Here is a 17,858-nt window from a genome sequence, read left to right on the forward strand (position 1 = left end):
TTGGAGGTATAAAAAAAGTAGGCTCGGTCTCCATCACAACTTTCCGCCTTCGCATGTAAGTATCTACTCACTTTCTAAAAAACATAAAATCATATGGGGTCAGACATAACATGTTTCAGTAAAATAAAATATACTAAAATCATAAAACAAGAATTTTATCAGACTTTTCATAATTTAAATATAAAGATATTTTCTTGTAAATGGTGTTGAGATGTGTTAAGGACTAGGTTGCTAAAGATATTTTCTTGTGAATGGTGTTGAGATGTGTTGAGGCTGCCAATTCCATTTTCATTACAGTGTTTTGGCAACACCACTGCTCCCAAACAGCAGAGAGCATGAAAGCACAGTGGGAAATTGCAACACGCCTCCAATTCAAAGCTCCCGAACAGAGCCTTGCCAAAAAATGGTCAGTAACCACGTGAGTTGGTAACTGAAGGTTCCGGCAACAAGGCATCCCTAGACTAATTGGCAATTGCTCCAATAGTCAAAAAGAAAGAGAAAATAAGCATTACAAGTTATCATCTACTTCGATTATCTTATTGTGAAGCATATCATGGTAGTAAATAATATATGATAAGTTTTTTAATAATTTCGCCATAGTCAAGTGTATCTTGGTTTTGTTCCTGAAGTATCAAATACTGTATTGAATCCAGACGGTTTCTTGATTAAAACATTTTCCTGTCAATCACAAGAGACTTTGGCTTTGAACTCCAATAAGGCCCTGTTTGGGAGCCTTTGGACGGAAATATGGTTTCCATGTATTGTTTTGAAATTTTATGGAGTTGCCATTTCTAGAAGTTGTTCGGGGCTCTTCATTGTTTTCACATGGTTTTGGGCGGTGTTGGAGATGGAGTTGTGTTGCCAACTACATCCTGATGCAAGGATTTTGTAAAACAGGTGGTCTCAAAGACTGGAGGACGTTGAGGATTCCGCAATGCACCTCCCACACCCCTTCAATGCAAGGCTCCCAAACAGAGGGGGCACAAGAGCATTTTGGGAGTTCCACAACTGTAATATTTAATTAATCAACGATCCGAACCCAAGTTGGCAGAAGTCGCTAGTGGACGAACTTGAGTTTGGTCTACTCAAGCTTGGCTCTATGTTCACACCCAGCTCATCATGCTCGTTAGTCAGCTTGTAACACAATTCACCATGAGCCGAGACAAGTCCAAGCTGGCTTGTTTTAAATCTGAATTATTTTTCATTGATCCGGGTCTTTATTAATCGAAGTGCTTCAACTAACTACGTTACAATATTATTTGAACAAAAAAGAAAGAAAGAGAAAAAACCAAGTATGGGGCTCCATACAAAACCATCTACTCCATTGAAGAATCAAGGTTGTCTCTCAACTCCTACAGAAGGAAATGGTGATAATTTAATTAGTTGCACCACAGCATAGGCGCTTCAACTTAATTTGGAAGACTCCAACTATTGAACATTGAGTAGCATTCGTCCATTCGATGATTATGACCTCTCGCCTAGGGTCACAACTTAAATGGTGATAATTTAAACATTTTTAATGTTTAGATGTGTCTTTAACTCAACAAAAAAATCAACAGTTCATAGTATATAAAAAACTTGATTAGCTAAAAATAAAGAATTTTTGCTAAATTGGTTCATTCCAAAGCATGGTTTTTAGTGACCAAACAATGGTAAACACATTTATAGGTTTGGATTAAGAAAAAAAATATGCAAGTATGTTTTTTAAATGGGTATGGGACGGTCTGAGAGAAAAATTGTCTGGATGCTGCACATTTCTCTCAGAGAAAAGGTGGGTGACAATGAATTCTGGCATGTTCATGACGGCAAGCCTCAAGAAGGGAGAGTTTTCCGGCAAAGGCCATCAGAAAAAGGGGAAGAGGAGATGATCAAGACGGGTTCACACTGAGTCTGATTGGATCTGCTATAAGAAAACCATATGCAAATTCTATAAAGATTACATCAACCAGCCCTGCAGTTCATACTTGGTAAAATCACGGGTCTTAATCAGAACTCAGGTCGGAACCAAGTCAGACATGAGATTTCACAAACCATACCCAGCTCCATACACTAATCAGACTTTTTGGGTCCGACCTGGTTTCTAATCAGTCATCCTTTATCACCAAACCCTGACCCTATATGGTTTGGTACAGGTCAGATCCGGGTCAAACCTGACCCATCCCATAGACAAGCTTTGGAGTAGCCCTTCGTATCAAACCATACGTTTACAACTAACAAAATATATGTTGGTTTCAGTATTGTACTTAAGATTGAATTTCATATACTTTTGGCATTTAAGAAAAAAAAAAAAAACAGAAGGCAAAAACTTCGGAAAAGAGAACGCATATCCACCCACACCAAATAGAAACATGCTTATCCGCACTATCATCAAGACCACTAATAATGGCATCATCCGTTTAGTTTTATCTGAGAATCAGTTTGGCCAGGAATCCAGTACCAACTTTTGTGGTGAAACAGTTTATTGAAATGATTTTAGACTACATCTGCACCTGCTGTAAAAAAACATTGGTGGGTAGGTCTGATCCCCTGCGCACATGCATAAACCTGCTTAGGGCCAATGCCACACGGCCATCAGAGGTAGCAAACCCACTTGATAGGTCATGATTTAGCCCACCAATAACAAATATCAAAGAACAACAGAGGGTGCATTTGCCTAGCAGGGAGTAGACCTCCAATTGAAGCATGATTTTGGGCAAGACACCTCCAATTGAAGCATGATTTTGGGCAAGACTACTCTTAGAAGGACTTTCACAAAGTAATTTTATTGCAGATGCACATCTGCGCTAGTTAACGAACACAAGTATACCTGCCCACTTACAACAAACTACCCACCCCATCAAACCAAAACCCACCCACATAAATGCAACCACACGTGTGCCTTTCTCACAGTTTTACACATGCAATGCCCAATTTTTCAAGTTCTGTTTCGTGTATGCATGTGCAAAAAGAAGTCTAATCACAGGTACAAAGATACTAACCTGTCGGTCACATCTATAACAACACACAGACCTACTGCTGAGCATTAGCCTAAGGATACTTTTTTGCCACGGTGATTCAGGCATGTTAGCACCAATTTTCAGGAGTGCGAGCATCATATGGGAAAACAATCCGAGTCTCAACCTTGCAGTTAAAATCCTCTTGGCTTTTCTTAGTTGCAATATGGAAGTTTGTTAAGATATGGCTTATTTCCTATGTTAAATGGTATCAGATCTTTAGTTGTCAAGATAAAAAGAACTATGCACAGTCTTCTAAATCCACAACAGTAATTTAGAAAAGTTAAAAAAAAAAAGTTAAAACTTAAATAGGACCATACAACAGTTTCATTGATATACCATTGTCTAGACAGTTGGTGTTACAATTCAAAAGCTTACAGAAAAGAATGTACAGCTATAAATAAGTTCTTAACAAGCAAAACACAAGACATCCAAGAGCGGACAAGGAATTTAACCTTCTGGCAGGAACAAGGATCTAAACATGCTTTGCATGATAATATTTAGTCCATGCAAAATATACCATCCTCTTCCAGACGCTAAAATAACTAAACCATAAAACTAAATAATTCGATACGATAGTAACAGCCAGGATTAAAGTGTCTCAAACAGTGTTGTGAGAGGCTTACGCCTCAGTACCTGAAGCGTACGCCTCAGAGGCGAAGCGCAAGCTCAAGGTACTGAGGCGCTGTATGAGGCGTTTGCAGGCTTGAAGCGCACGCTTCACATGGGTGAAGCGCACACCTCACATCGAGGTGCGCTTCGCTTCTAAGGCGTGCACATCATGTAGTCTGGTGCGAGCACAACAATATCCCTGCACCTTCCCCTCGCTCCTCCCAATTCCCATACCTCCATTTTTTTCCATCAGCAAGGCCTCCTGGAACTCATCCCCCTACTCCGTCCAAACAGCAGAAAAGAAAAGAGTTCTTTGATCTTTTCCCCTTGTTTTGCTCCCTCCCCTTTCGGAACAGAGGAAGGAATCCCCAAACACGCTGCTCGATTTTGTTTGGAAGGAATGGAAGGCGGGAAAACGTTTCCCTCTGGATCGGAGGCATCGGAGTCAGAATCGGAGGTGAGGGAGGTGGTGCAGTCGTTGATCGACCTCGTTTGGGAGATCTAAGCTGTGTCAGAAAGCTGCCGCGGCCCCTCGAAGAAGCAGGCCTCCGATCTGTCGGGGAGGGTGAAGCTGCTGAGTCCACTCTTTGACGAGCTGAGGGAGAGGGATGTACGTCGTAGCTGACCTCGTCGCCCTCAAATCGGCGTTCGAATCGGCCAAGGTCCTCCTCCAATTCACTAATGAGGGCAGCAAATTGTTTCAGGCAATTATCTTTTTCCTCTTGCTATTTGTTTTCCTCTCTGTAAGCGTTAGTTCTTGGTGTTCTTTTGGTATCGTATCGGAGACGAGAAAATGAGCCTCTTGTTTTTAAGTAATTGACCGAATTCAATTTACCTTGATGCTTAAATTGAGGGAACGGCTTGTAGTTTTTCATCCTCATATTGATCTTCGATTGAAATTTACATGGTTGTTCTTGTGCTTCATTTTTGTCTCTCTTTCTTTTGGTGATTATTGTATATTGACGTTGATTAGTAGTTTTTATTTAAAATTTTCATTATTTTATTAATATTATATATTTTAATATTTTGATCATGAAGCTTAAGCTTCAACGCCTTGAGGCTTACGCCTCGCTTCATAACAGGCTCAACGCCTCGCTTCGCCTCATGGCATTTAACAACCTTGGTCTGAAATACATTAAATCTTTTCAGGGAAAGGATCAATCACTTTTGCTCTAACTCTATCACACACACACACACACACACACACACACACACACCCCTTTAATGCAAACCAAACCAGCGAATACGCTGAAACCAGACAAGGGCTAACAAGGTGAAGCGAGCACCATCAATTCCACAACTCAAGTATCAGCAAAAACATAAGCCCAAACTCAAAGCAAACTGGAAGAAAGCAAAAGGGCAACAAAAGCAAGTATGGAGCAAAATAAAGGACCCAACTTTCCCATCATGAAACTGCAACTGAGAAGTCCATGATAAGTAAAAGATTGGAAGGATGCATCTCTTGGCTACAGAACTAGCCACCAAAACCCAAGGTCCTTTAGTTGTATGGACAAATGTGGCTTCATAGTTGGTAATTATAGTCTTAAGACTATTATTTTCTCCTCCAAAGGAGAGGAATCTCCAAGAAAGTTCAATTGTCATTTTATTCATCTAACACCTTTTCAAGCGACCCTTTCAACCAGAATAGGTTTTGAGAAGCAATACAGAGTCCAGACTGACCTTTAGCCCCTAGTTCTGTCATAAGGACAGAATTAAGAATTAGCATATCAAAGACATCCCAACAGGCAGAAATAAAGATTCTTCAAAGTAGTGACAAATTCAACTGGATTCCTAAACACTATTACCAGGAGCTAACATAATAAACATGGTCCAATTGGCAATCACAAAAAGTTTTGCCATAGCAGCAGCTGTTAAAATGTAAAACTGTACATATATGTATATATAATAATATTATATTATTATATATATATATATAAATACATTTTTAATTTCTTTCTTTTCTGTATTTTTTTTCCTTTATTTTTATTTTTTGTCTTTATGTCATCTAGTTCAGTTTGAACTAGAATGACTGTTGCTAGTCAAGTCCTGTCCAGACTTGACTAGCAATAGAGCTGTTGGACTGACACAGTCCAACAGCTCTTAATAGAGCTGTTGGACTGTGCCCAACAGCTCTATTGAGTCCTCTTTCAGCTGTGTATATAAAGGGGTGCAGCCCCTCTTGTATTTTACTCCAATGCTTCTTAAGCAATTGGTTTTTCATATCAATAAAGAATACATTTTTATTTTTATTTTGTTTCCAGTTATACCCTTTTTAAGGGTTATGCTTTAGTGTCATTCTTGACACTTGCTCTTGTTAATCAAAGCTCGTGTTTCGAAGATCCCCATTTCATTTCATGGTATCAGAGCCGCGGAAGTACTAAATCTTGAGGAAAAGCTGCCTCGGTTTCCGTGCCCGTTTGCAAAAGTGTTCGCCACTTGAAGAGAAGTGTTTTATCACTTCATTGGAAAAGATTTCACATCTTGTTGTATTGTTTTTTTTTTTTTTTCTTTCTCATTTTCCTTCTTGTTTCTCTTCTATCCCTATTCTTTCTCTCCTTGTAATCGATGGATGACAATGATAAAGTCACCATCATGCCTATGAAACTAAGCGATACGAACTATGTAACATGGGCTTCAATCATGAAGCACCATATATGGGGAAAAGGCTTATGGGGGATTGTGGATGGTTCCGATTCGGAACCTAAGCTATCTCTTACTAAAAAGGAGGGAGATAAAGACGTCCCTCTATCGAAAGAAGAGAAAATCAAGGCTATTGCCTCATACGAGAAGAAATGGAAAGAATGGAGAATATCTCATGCGAAGATAATGTCATGGCTTATCAATAGCGTTGACATTAAAAAATGCTCAAGTCTTGCCAAATTTGATCATGCCGATAAGGCATGGGAATACCTTAAGAATATGTATTCCCTTAAAGATATTGCACACGTGTGCAACCTCCAAGAAAAAGTTCGAATGATGACACAAGGAGACAAAACTATTCGTGAATATTACAATGGGTTGTCCGAACTTTGGGAAGAACTTTCCCTTTTAGAACCAAAGTGGCATTGTGCCGAAGACATCGAGCTTCGTCAGAAACAACTCGATGTTGAACATTTTTACCAGTTTATCACTGGATTAAGGCCGGAATTTGAAACCACTAAATCGGCCCTACTTCACCGGGGAAAAATTCCTTCTATTGTTGAAACTATTGAAGAGTTAACAATGGAAGAAAATCGTCTCCGGAAAGGTTCTTTAAAAATTGAAGATGATTCCGTTTTAGCCGTGTCTAGACCAGGGAATCATGTTCGATCATATAGGCCTCCTCACTTTAACCGACAAAATGGTGACTATGATAAGAAGAAAGTTATTTGTCATCACTGTCATGAACCGGGACACTACAGGCCACAATGTCCCAAACTTAAGGAGCTGAGAGAAAAAAGAGCTGCAATTGCTGGATCGGAGCCTAAAGATCAGGATGCACCAGTTTCCCTGGCCCAACTAATGGAGATCCTTCAGCCTCTCATCAAAGGTGCCTCTTCCTCATCTGAAGCTTCAACCGGCGCAGCAGCCTCATCTTTTTCTGATTTAGGTAAAATTTCTTGGCTTCTTGACTCTGGTGCATCTTTTCATATGACCCCAAATAATCAAAGTCTATCCAAATGTGTTAAAAATAAAACAAGTGTGTCAAAGGTCTTTACTGCTGATGGGACTTCTCTTGAAATAGAAGGAATAGGAGATTTTGAAAAAATTTATAAAACAAAAATTTTTTTTATTCCAGAAATTAGACATGTTCCTAAATTAAATTTAAATCTTTTATCTGTATCTCAAATTTCTGATTATGGGTGTAATATTTTTTTTTCTTCTCATGGTTGTTGGGTACAGGATCGCCAGTCAGGCAAGCTGATTGGGGAAGGCCATAGAGAAGGAGGACTCTATTACATGGATTTTTTGGAAATGCCGAAGAAAGCTTTTTGTTATAATATTCAAAAAATAGAGTTGGAACTGTGGCATAAGAGACTTGGTCACCCACATATAGCAAAATCCAACATTTTCCAAATCTAGGGAAATTTTGTAACTCTGAATCATTTGATTGTAAAGATTGTATTATCGGCAAAATGAAAAGATTACCATTTCAGAACAGAACCTTTTTCTCTTCAAGACCACTTGAATTAATACACTCGGATGTTTGGGGTCCTGCACCAGTAATTTCTAAAGGAGGATTTGTTTACTATGTTATTTTTGTCGATGATTTCTCCCGACATACGTGGATGTACTTTCTCAAACATAAGTCTGAAGTATTTTCATACTTTCAAACTTTTCATAATATGGTTAAAAACAAATTTCAAAATGATATTACTATTTTTCGCACAGATTCAGGGGGAGAGTTTTTATCCACAGATTTTCAAAATTATCTTAAATTGCATGGCATCACACATCAAAGATCTTGTCCTTATACACCTCAACAAAATGGACTGGCAGAACGAAAACATCGCCATATTATAGAAACCACTAGAACTTTATTAATAGCAAATAAAGTCCCTAAAGACTTTTGGGCAGAAGCTGCCTTAACTGTCACCTATCTCATTAATAGGATGCCATCTTCTTCGTTACAAAATATCACTCCCATTGAAAAACTTATGAACATTTCTCCAGACTACTCTAGATTAAGAATATTTGGGTGCAAATGTTTCATATTTACTGACAAAAATGATAAACTTTCCTCTCGTGCGATTCCCTGTGCTTTTTTAGGATATGCTGAAAACCAGAAAGGTTATAGATGTTTTCACTTCAAAAATAATAAACTATATGTGTCTAGAAATGTTTCCTTTCTTGAAAAGGAGAGCTTCTTTGATTTTAGAAAATTAAAAGACGTCACTGAGTACTCCTTTTTGCTAGATCTAACATCAACATCTGATGAATATGACCTTGATTGTAACTTTGATGATGATCCAAGAATTATTGATCTTAATGTTGAAAATGAAGAAGTTCATAGAGATACTAGTATTCAATATTCCAGGCGACAAGAGTCTAATACTCCATGTGCACTTGAGAAATATTCTAACATTCCAACTAGACAATCATCCCGAATCTCGAGGCCTCCAGAAAAGTTTGTATCATACGAGTCTTTCTCACCCACATATAGGGCAGTTATTGCATTAATTCACTCATATGAAGAACCATCCACATATTTTCAAGCAAAAAATGATATCAAATGGATAGAAGCCATGAAAGTTGAATTAGATGCACTTGAAAAGGCTTCTACATGGAATATTCAAGATCTTCCTCCAGGGAAGAAAACTATAGGATGTCGATGGGTTTATAAAATTAAAACCAAGAGTGATGGTACTCTTGAAAGATATAAAGCCCGTTTAGTAGCCAAAGGTTATGCCCAAGAATATGGGATTGATTATGAAGAAACCTTTGCTCCGGTGGCTCGTATGACTACTGTCCGAACCTTAATTGCCTTAGCTTCTATCAAAAAATGGTCTATTTTTCAAATGGATGTCAAAAATGCTTTTTTAAATGGAAAGCTAGTTGAATAAGTATATATGGAACCCCCTCCTGGTCTAAGTATTCCTAAGGGTAAAGTCCTTCGCTTAGAAAAAGCTCTTTATGGACTTAAACAAGCACCAAAAGCTTGGTATGATAGGTTTAGTCGTGTTATGATTGATATTGGTTTTCAATTCTGTTTAACTGACACTGCTTTGTTTATTAAGAATTCTGATGCAGGGATCATTGTGCTTCTTCTCTATGTGGATGATATGATCATCACCGGAAGCGATAAACAGGGAGTTGAAACAATCAAAACACTTCTTAAATCTCATTTTGAAATGACTGATTTGGGCTTGTTGAGATATTTTTTAGGCATTGAAGTTGCTTATTCTCCTAGAGGATATTTATTATCTTAGACTAAATTTGCTTTTGATATTGTTTTCAGGTCTGGTATTACTGATGATAAGAAAGTTGACACTCCAGAAGTTGTTAATGTTAAAATGAAGATTGATGATGGAGAACTTCTTGCAGACCCTACTCCTTACAGACAGCTTGTCGGGGCACTTTCCTATCTATCCATTACCAGACCAGATATAGCACATGTTGTTCATACAGCAAGTCAATTTCAACATGCTCCTACTTCTGTTCATATGGGAGCAGTCATGCGTATTATCAGATACATCAAGTCCTCTCTTTCACGAGGACTTTTCTTATCTTCCTCCTCTTCTCTTGATTTAATTGCATATACTGATGCTGATTGGGGAGGTGATCCCAATAACAGACACTCAACCACTGGCTTTTGTGTCTTTTTAGGGGAATCATTAATCTCGTGGAGGTGTAAAAAGCAGCAGAAGGTATCTCTCTCATCCACCGAAGCTGAATACAGAGCCATGGCAACCACGACCATGGAAGTAGTTTGGCTCCGACGACTGCTTGCTGACATGGGAGTTGAAGCAACAAAGGCTTCACAAATGTGTTGTGACAACAAAAGTGCGATCTACATTGCCAGTAACAGAACATTTCACGAACGCACCAAACACATCGAAATGGATTGTCACTACGTCAGAGAGGAATATCTACATGGGATAATTGATCTGCCATATGTCACTTCAGAATATCAGTTAGCAGACCTCTTTACAAAGCCTCTCGCTGCTCCCCGATTTCACTTTCTCTTAGACAAACTTTCGCTCATTGTACCGTAAGTTTGAGGGGGAGTGTTAAAATGTAAAACTGTACATATATGTATATATAATAATATTATATTATTATATATATATATATATATATATAAATACATTTTTAATTTCTTTCTTTTCTGTATTTTTTTTCCTTTATTTTTATTTTTTGTCTTTATGTCATCTAGTTCAGTTTGAACTAGAATGACTGTTGCTAGTCAAGTCCTGTCCAGACTTGACTAGCAATAGAGCTGTTGGACTGACACAGTCCAACAGCTCTTAATAGAGCTGTTGGACTGACACATTCCAACAACTCTAAATAGAGCTGTTGGACTGTGCCCAACAGCTCTATTGAGTCCTCTTTCAGCTGTGTATATAAAGGGGTGCAGCCCCTCTTGTATTTTACTCCAATGCTTCTTAAGCAATTGGTTTTTCATATCAATAAAGAATACATTTTTATTTTTATTTTGTTTCCAGTTATACCCTTTTTAAGGGTTATGCTTTAGTGTCATTCTTGACACTTGCTCTTGTTAATCAAAGCTCGTGTTTCGAAGATCCCCATTTCATTTCAGCAGCTACTAATTTCCTCATTTGGCACTAATCTGCAGGACAACCTATGGCTGAGAATACAATACAATCTAGAAGCATGTTTTAATAGATACCTAAACACCCTTGAGCAGTTTGAACACCATTAAAGGAAAATGGCTGGCCTCTCATGTAAAATAACAATTAAAAAACACAAGTTGTGGGCAAAAGGCCCAATCATGTTGATACTTGATATCACTTGATAGTTAGTGGCAATGATATCATGAGATCAAGCATTCAAACACAATAGTACCAACAGTTACATTTGATCTTAAATAACACCATTAAGAAAAGAATAAAATTTATGAAACCAAACAACTAAGCGTAGAGCTTAGTCTATTATTATAGTGCCTATGTGTGGTTCCATACCTTGATATCACTTCCCATATTCTAAATGCAAATAAAACAGCGTGTAGAAAAAAAAAATCTCTAAAGCCCAGCCCAAACATAAGAACTTGTTATTACAACCAGGCATGCACAAGATTTTTTAACATAAGAAGAAAGACATGAATGAGCATATCAAAACCTCCACAATGCTTGCAATCCACACAAAATTTTGTTTCAAGCATAACCTGATCAGTGCACCAGAATATTTGTTTTTGTGTGGGAGCGAAAGTCTCTCTGCAGATTCAGTTAAATTTAGACATCATTGCAGCTCAATCAGGTTTAGCCTCTGGACATAACTATCATATATGTAATTAATTTCCCTAAATCCATATTTACCATTATCACGCTAGAGCCCCATACCAACCCACACCACATCTTCAAAAGAGAAGGGGTACAGATAAAGACAAGAAACCAGTTTAAAAGAGGAAGAGCAAGAGAGACACCCAGAATGTCAACTACAACGTATTAAATTCAGCACTGGAATACTGTGACAAATTATAAAGCAAACAAGCCAAAATATAGTACCAGTGGTATGGCGAGAGCAATCCTTTTTTGTACAAGAATGTATTGTAGATACAGAGGACGCTACCTGCTTCCCATCATATCACAGGAACATCTTATTCATGGCGGGCAGGAGAACTGGAGGTATACCTATATCCTTTCATTCAGTTAAAAGGACAGAATCACATCCGAGAGCAAAATGCTAAAAAAGAAACGATACAATTGCAAAACTTTACATCAACATAACCATCCAACCACCAAGGCACACTACTCAGAACTGTGTGGCCTTCCCAAACATTCGAGGCTCTCAGTTCGGCTATGAACGATCCTGTGGAAGACATCCCTAACCTGGCGCTCGAGAGGATCGAGCCCATCCTTCAACGCTTCGCATACCTGGGCTAACTCCTCAGCCCCTTGCCTAACTCCCTTCTCCCTATCCTCCGTCAATGGATGGTGGATAGCATCTGCCAATTCTGTTATGTGACGTGCACATTTTTCAATCTGGTGTATCTCCTTAAGCAGTCCACTTGAATTCCTGCGATCTTTCTTCTTTGATTCCTCCACTATCCTCTCATGCAGGGAAAGCACAGAAGCAGCCCAGGAGAAATGACGTGGAACCGAGAAATGTATCTGAAGGCCCCTATCCTGACAAGGAATTGCTGCAACCAGAGCCCACATGACAAACAGAAGAATTGTGTTCATGGTGTACACAAGCCCAGAAAGCCCACCAGTTGCCAAGACATCATTGCTACGAGGAGGGTTAAGGTTGTTCCCTATAGCCTGAAGCTGGCGAGCAGCTGACCAAGAGGGAGATACACTCCAGGAAAGGGATCGAAAATGACCCACAAATCGTTCTTTGCTGGAATTCCGTCCGAAAGACCTGTTCCTCTGAGCCAGGACAGATCCTGCTTCCTTCTCATCAAGCATTCCGATTGACAAATCAGTCAGAGCTTTCCTTGCCCTCCGGAACTGCCACTCACCAAGAGTACGCTGACGTGAATCCAATGCAGATAACACAATCTCAAGCTGCCTGCGCCATTGCCGGACCTGCTCAATTCCATCACGAATTGCATTGCAGACATCAAGAGCCTTGACACTGCGCTCAAAAAACTCAGATGTCTGGCGGTCAAGAGGGGGCTTGGCAAACTGGAACCGATGGTTCAGAAGGATTAACCTGAACTCTTCCTGGCAGGCAAGGAATGCATCAAGGAGGCGACGAATCCATGAAATTGCAAGCAGCTCATCAGGGTAGCAAGATGCAAGGTCATGGAATTTCTCAGTGACCATCCGCTGGAAAGCCTCAAGTCTATGCTCTTGCGCAGTTCCAGATTCAGAATTCCCTTCCATGGAATGGACCTGGTCACGTCTAATACTCAAAATTGAACGTCCTAGCGATGCAAAAGGCACAGAAGAACCCTGATAATCCGTAGCGGGCATTCTGACAAGAGAGAGCTTCTTACCATTCCATACAAAAGGTTCAGGTAAGACAATACAGTGTTTACACGGAAGAAATTACGGAACAAACGAAGAGGGAGTAGAATTGAGATTGAATTTGACGGAAGTATATAAAAAATACCGTTCTTTGCAACCTTGAGTTGAGAAAACGTACAAAAAAGGACAAATATCTATACAGAAACCAGAAGCATTCTGAAGCACGTTTTCCCTTGGATTGGATAAAGAATGGAAGGAAGAAGGCAAATGAAACCGCAGACAACGAAGTTTTTCAAGATGTTCCCCCTCTAAATATCAAAATCCCCAACATAACCATACAAAGCAAACTTGATACCCAAAACCTATAGTAAAGGAAACCAAACGATCAAACACCGGGGAAAAAGGAAAAACCCCTAAACTCCCACGAGAAAACCATAAAACTCCTCTCACGCGCAAATTCCAACCGATCTCCAACTCCTAAACCTATAATCACCACAATCCGCCACCAGACGTGACGAACCACCCACTCCGCACCCTTATCGCCCGAAACGCCCGAAGAAGGCAAGAAGAACAAACTCTATATCCAACCGCACGTCAAAATCTTACGCGGAACCGTTTCCAGAGCGAAATCGACACTAAATCCCGCACTGAGGAGCGCTCCACTCGCAGTAGAAACAGTACCCCAAAGAAATCCTGGCTAGAATTTCGGGATCGACGGAGTTAGAGACGAAAAACCGCGGGCGAGACGCAGAAAACCCCCCAGAAATCAACGGGGCAGCATAGAGAAGAGAGCTCAAAGGATCGCAGTATTTGGGAGAGGTACCTTTAGAATCGTCGCTCATCGAGGAAGGCTTCCTCCGTCGCCCGTGCCGGATCGATCGCCCTTAGTCTCTCTCTCTCTCTCTCTCTCTCTCCGTTTCTTCCTCTCTGTGTGAGCTGTCGTCGGCACCTCACTCCCCTTTTATATGAGCAGCAAACGTACCGCGTGCGTGACTCGTAAAAATAAGGAAAACAGTAAATGAAAAATTAAAATTTGGAAAGAATAAAATATGGGAAAAAGGGGAGCCGTGGTTTTAGGGGTTTCTAGTGACGCAAGAGAGCGCCAAATTACGGAAATCCCTACTCTTCCCTCAAAATGGCGAGGGTTTATTTAAGATGACGTATATATCCCTGACAAAATGAAGCTAATAATTGATGGGTTTTTTTTTGGACCTTTTTTGTATAATAAAGGGCTGGTAAACAATCCAACCTAGCCGACCTTGAAGTGCTCAAGCTTAGATCATTCTTGAGGCGAGCCAGGTCAAATTTGAGCTTAAACGAGCCAAGTTTGATCTAACTTGTTTAGATAAAAAAAATACATCATTTTAGAGTTGAAAGAAATAGAATTACAAAAAAGAATACATTATTCTAGAGATAAAAGTAATAAAAATTTTCAATAAACTTATTTTTTCAAGCTAAACAATTCAATCATATGTTTTACATGTGATGTAAACTATTTGTGAAATATATTTTTTACTCCTAGACATGCTTGTACAAGTGAATCGAATTCAGAATGATATGCGATTCGAATGGCACATTGTTTTAGGATTTGAATGCTTAAAATGGATCCATAAGTAAATTTGGATCAGATTTGAACCTATGTGATGGATCCTTTTTCAGTTTTCAGACTCTGGTTGGGAGGTTCAGTATTTGTCGGATCTGAATATGAAATCCAGATCAAAACCAATCCGTTTACACTTTTTACATCTAAGTCCCCTGTTTTTTGACGTTTTCTCCAGTCGGCTCTAGCATGATCATGTAAAATTGGAATCTGGATTCAACTTTACTGCTTCGAATCTAGTTTAGATTTGAATCTAGGTTCCGGCATGTTGCCCAATATAAAGATTCCGATTCCGGTAAACGTGATCCGACCCGCATCCTAACGGTTCGCAAGTTCTTTTCATCGGAACTAATGGAAACAAAATTAGGCTTAATTTGCCGTCAGAGATTTTTGTGAAAATATCGGACATGCCCTTCTTACAAAGTGTCACAAATATCGCAGATATTTTTAAATCACCTTTATTTATCACCATATTTTTTAAAAACCAATATATGTTGAAAATATTACATTTTTATTGTGCATTACCTTTTTCATACTTTATAATACTTTTTGTTTGAAGAAAACCCCATATTTTTTCAAGATATCGCCCCATATTTCCTTTAAATAGACTTTGCCGAGAACTAGATTTATAATATTTGTGCACAAATCACACTCACGGTTTTTTTGGTTTCAGACAATTGGTACAGGTTGTCATGTTGTCTTAGAGGTCTGTCTATGGGTTGGATCCGACTGGCATGATGTTGTGGTCTGGATCCACATAATAGATGTATCATTGGTGTTGTAGACTGGATCCAGATCTGGCGCATACGAGACAATAACGGGCGCCATAAATATGGGTCATATTCATCTGGGTCCTACCTTCCCGTAGTTGCTGGATTGAATACGGACCCGACTGACATGACGTATAGATCAACGTCGCTGGCGGGAGGATGATTTCAGGCTGCTTTGGATTCACCCACTTATCCAAAAAATGTGGGATAATCTGACACCCATCAAATTTGGATCATGAAGAACAACCAAAACTCCCAGTTTTATCCTACTTTGTTTAAGAAATGCAGGATAAGTTGGGAAATTGGGAATCACTTTCCTAATTTATCTTACTCTTTTTGCTTAAATGTGTGGTTTCAGGAAAGCCCACATTTTTTTGGATATAATGATACCATGCACAATACTTGTGTTGTCTTTTTAATTTTGATAATAGTGACCTAACTCAAATCTTGACCAGGGTCTTGAGTTGAATAGGATTTCCTTGGATCCAGATCCAAATATGGCATTCTGAATTGGCTCGTATATAATACAGTCATTGAGGGTAGCCATCGGTCCGGGCTGACCGTTGGGCTTGAGGTACCTGCTCCGAATAAAGTCAGGTCGGGCTTGGGCTGCACATTGCTCCAGCCCGAACAGATAACTGGCCAGGCCCATATCCAAAATGAATAGGGCTCGACCCATTAACTAGGTCAGGCTTAAAGGGCTCAAGCTAGGGTGTCAACGGGTCGGGTTTGGTTCGGACCTAGGTGGAACCAGACCCAAACATGACTTGAGATAATGGTATTGAGTCCAGATCCGGGTCTAATCAGACCCACCATAAGAGAAACCATACCAGGATCTTATAAAAATTACATGAACCAGACCCCGACCATACCCAGTAAAATAATATTTTTTTATAAATTTTACATTGAAAAATTACAGATCTTAATAGGAACTCGGGTCAGGCCCTGGGTATGGTATGACATTTCACAAACCATGCCTGGCTCCATATATTAATCAAACCCTTTGGATCTGAACCAGATTCTAATCAGGCCTTCTTATTTATCATTAAACCCTAACCATATAGGGTCTAGTATGGGTTGGGTCCAGGTTAAACCAGACCCATTGAAACCCCTAGGTCCAGCCCAACCTGAGCCCGACCCCGACCCCGACCCAAGCCCGATTCTAACAGGTTCCGGCTGGGCTTGGGCCTCAATACAGGTCGGGCCAGCCCGATGTCCACCCCTAACTGTCACATACCCTTCGATGTGGGTCCCAGTACAGGTCAGTTCCAGTCCTTGACAGTTGACAGACTTATTATCGGCCAGTTAGCTCATCTAATGGGGCCCACTTTCACTGAGGACATCAGGTCAGGTCAGGGCTGAGAAAGGACCAGGTCAGATGTACCCTTGACGGATCTATGGATGTCGTTCATTCATGTGATGAACAGGATCCAACGGCCGTGGTTGGTTAGTTTGAAGTATCAGTTGTGGCTCACAAATTTTTTTAGAGCCATTTATTCTAGATGAACGGTATCTAGAGGACGATGAATGAACACCTGAGAATAAGAAGTAAAAACTGTGATCATTGCTTGCCTTTCATCACATGAATGAACGGCATTGGCTAAGCCCTAGAGTGTATGAGGGTACCTCTGACCTGATCCTCTTTGGCTAAGTCCAAACTCCTAATCTGTGCAAGTTGCAGAAAAAATGCTCAGCGTCCATTACAGTCAACAGCGTTCTGTAACCACTCATTATATATATATATATATATATATATATATATATATATATATATAAAGTATAATCTATAAGAAAAATGTGTAAAACATATATACAAAGAGAATGATGCATACAAAATATATACTTAAAATATGAATAATTAAGTATAATATATAAAATATATTTTTTAAGTATAATATATAAAAAGTATATATAAATAACATAAAATGTTTTTACACGGGCTAGGTCGTGTTCAGCTTGTCTCATTCAAGAATGAGCCAAGATCGAGCTCAATTCGACTAAACACAAACATGATCCGAGTCACAAGATCAATCTACTGGTAAATGAGCCAAAAGCCCGAAGATGTCATGATCTGTTCGTTCAGCTCGTTTATCAGCCCTAATTGCAATCCTCATTCTTGGGATTTTTCTTAGTGAGTAAAAATCCCGCGATAAATTTATTTTTTTTCTTATAAAATGTTGACATATTAATATTTAAAAGTATTAACAAGCGAAAAAGCATATAACAAGGTAAAACTTTTAAATTACACTAAAAATAATGAAAATATTGCGATATATATACGAAATTTTGAAAATCTCATTATCTATGAGTT

The 17,858-nt window shown here is 39.2% G+C and overlaps 1 pseudogene across 1 annotated transcript; it reads right to left on the reverse strand.

Annotated features, from left to right (window-relative positions):
* Positions 1-11,694: 11,694 nt before the first annotated feature.
* Positions 11,695-14,072, reverse strand: LOC149816962 (protein BYPASS1-LIKE pseudogene; annotated as a pseudogene). Its single transcript, XR_016427583.1, has 2 exons — positions 14,001-14,072; positions 11,695-13,870 (listed from the first exon to the last, which is right to left on the reverse strand). The product of XR_016427583.1 is annotated as a protein BYPASS1-LIKE pseudogene (transcript).
* Positions 14,073-17,858: the final 3,786 nt, after the last annotated feature.

Source organism: Nuphar pumila, chromosome 14 (assembly GCF_984573655.1).
Source record: "Nuphar pumila chromosome 14, dmNupPumi1.hap1.1, whole genome shotgun sequence".
Lineage (NCBI taxonomy): Eukaryota > Viridiplantae > Streptophyta > Magnoliopsida > Nymphaeales > Nymphaeaceae > Nuphar > Nuphar pumila.